Source organism: Chaetura pelagica, unplaced genomic scaffold (genome assembly GCF_000747805.2).
Source record: "Chaetura pelagica isolate M959 unplaced genomic scaffold, ChaPel_1.0 scaffold234, whole genome shotgun sequence".
Classification (NCBI taxonomy): domain Eukaryota; kingdom Metazoa; phylum Chordata; class Aves; order Apodiformes; family Apodidae; genus Chaetura; species Chaetura pelagica.
In genome coordinates this window covers 37,285-40,311 of record NW_009952967.1, presented here as the reverse complement: position 1 = coordinate 40,311, position 3,027 = coordinate 37,285, and positions in this window count along the sequence as shown.

Sequence of the window (3,027 nt, the reverse complement as noted above, 5' to 3'; positions counted from 1 at the left end):
TGAAAACCATCCATGTCCTGAGACACACAACCCCACACTCAAACAGCCACAAAGATACAGTAAGGTCAAGTTTACCGGTGCCTACGCAGAGACCATCAACAATCACGAAGCTGAACTCCCTCCAGATGCAAAGAAGTTTGGAAAAGAAAACAAAAACCTACTGACACCAGCCCAGTGCCCTAGATGGCTCTAATTTGGCTCCAAGGTGCAGTGGATTAACCCTGAAGAGCCAGCAGTCATGCAGCATTACCCCAGCTCAACATCCGTTTGCCCTTCACAGTGCAACATTTGCCCATGTCTGAGCTGGCTGGGGCTGTGAAGAAGCTGGTGACCTAATTATATTGATCCACAACATTTATTCACACCACGGGGACTTTTAAAGAGCAGCTTTAATGTGACACACACAAAAACCACTTTGCTCTTCAGTGGGAGCATCAGGGAGTAAAGAAACACAGGGTAGTTCAACATGCACCTGAAGTACCATCAAGTTTTAAAAAGCACAAAGGGCCACAAGACAGTTTGCAGCCCAGAATGTACCTTCATTGTTTCACATTTTTATGGAAAAAGTCTCACTACAGAACAACCTGCTTCATCTGGAATTGTTTCCTGAGAAGAAGTCTGAACGTCACAGCAAAGATGGGCAGATCAGGATTTATTTTTGATAACAGCCCTCTCTGTGTCACTGCACAGTGACACGGTCACACCCCCTTGTCCATCCCTCCCAAGCAAGGGTTAAGATCAAACTGGAGGATTTGTCCATACTCACAACTTCTGAGTAAAATTTCTGCTTAAAACCAGGTTTGATGGAATACTTGCTGCTACCACAGACATACAGCTGTCCCAACTTACTTTTACACAGAAAATTTAACTTCTTGAAGCCACCACGTTGAGGAAATGTCTCAAAGCTCTGTCATGCTTTATAGCAGCTCCAGTAACTTCCTATTCAGCGTGTGAGAGAATGAAACTCTGACCAAAACATTTCTGTTCTTCATGCTCATCACTCTCCATCTTCACTATCCTTCAGGAAATATATATATATATTTAAATCCTTTCTTCCTCCTGTATTTTTTTTTCCCCTCACTAATGAACACATACAAAATAACTGCTCCTTTTTCCTGTACAGTTCTCTCTTACTTAACTCCTCTTTTTTCAGTTATACAGATCACCATTTCATTTCATGATGCATTAAGCACTAAAACCACACATATTTCCAAAGACACAACATTCACCACGTGGAAGCTGTTCTAGCTCAAGAAGCCCAAGTCAGAGCCTCAATCTACCTGTTAACATGAAATAATCCCTCATATCAACAAATAAACCTTTGCACTGCCATAAGAAAGAGTCCTTGCAGTGCCCTGCTTACTCTCTGTTGCCAGCAGAAACCTGCAACTACACTTTATCTGCTGGAGGGTAACTCTGTCTCAATAGTCGTATCAAAACAGAAAAAAAAAAAGAAACCAAACAGAGCTAAAAATAAGGCTGAACTCAGATGACCCTCTGCACTCCAGTAAGTCACAGATGAACTATGCTCCCCAAGCCTGACTTTTGCAGCAGAGCTTAGAAAAGGTAACAGCTTTTGTTCATTACCTGGAAGCACATGAGTTTCAGCTGCGGAAAAAAACAGCTAGGACACCTGAATACAGCTCAATACAGGTATCAAGAGCACAGTGTTAGTAGGACAGATTATTAGTTTAAAAGTTGAGTGGTATTGGTCAAACACAATATATTTTCAAAACAGGTATGGCTATAAATAAAAAATAGACTGTATCACCTTAACTTGCCCATCTTTATAACTTGTCACATCTACCTAATGTTTCTCCATTCCTCTGTTCCTCTCACTCTGGGTGCCCAGTTGGGTCCCCACATGGGGACATCTCCAGCTCCTTTAGGGTCCTGCCCATTCCCTCTTTTTATTTTAAGGGTGCACTCAGAAGAAAGCCCAAGCTTCAGCCCTCACACATGCAAGGTGACAACACTCCCTAAAAGCAACAGTGTCCTCCTGCCTCAGCTACAACAGCACAGCCACTCTTCAAACCACCACCAAGCTCATCCTCAACGATGCTGGAGAAGTCATTCAAGTCCCTCCATGGTGCTTTTTATGATTATTTGGAAATAAAGTGCTCTAGAAAGCCCAGCACACTCCCGATCCCAGACCCAGGCAAACTTCAACTGTCAAGCATCACCTTTCCCATTAAAAAAAGACTCTTTCCAGATAAACCAGCACCTTGCTGGAAAAATCAGCTCCAGGTGGACTCCCTCCGTGCACACTGGCTGGAATTTCCACTGTAACACTTGGCACATCACTCAAAACTGAGCAAAACTTCCCCTCAGCAAGTTTTACTACCACCACCCCGCTGACTTTGCAATGATAGCACCTTTGCACTTTTTTTCCCTAAATAAAGCACACACTGGGATTACAGAATAGCACAAGCCAGCCAAAAACACCCGGTGGAGAGTAACGTCCCCTTGCAGCACCCCTTGAGATCTTCAGAGGTTTTTCCACTTGACCCAAACAAATCTGTAACGTCAACAGCCTCATGATTTAAGCAACGTATTCGTGGTCATGGCAAGAATGATTCTTGCCGGAAGCTCAAGAAAACAATGGACCTAAACTGATTATAAAAGGCCTCGGTTTCCCTACCTCAAAAATGAAAGTGAGAGCAGTATAATCTTATGCACAGGGAACAACACACTTCTGGGAGGGGACAGGAGGCATCACCCCACAGCTGAAACAGCCCTCAGAAAAAAAATAAAATACAACAAAACAAAACACAAAAAAAACCCCAAACAACTCAACCTGCACTTCCACGTTCAAACCGAAGTCACTGCCACTGCCAAACAACAAAACACACTCCTGCAGCAGCACTCCACGCTGCTCCCGGAGAACACAGCAGAGAAATATTTCTTCAAAGTACGTTTTTCACTTCACTCTCCCCCAAAACTTCAGGGGAGGGAGAAGGAGGATAAGCCAGTTTGCCAGGGGATGCCGTCCTACCCTGGCAAACAAAAACCTCAGGCAGGCAGGCA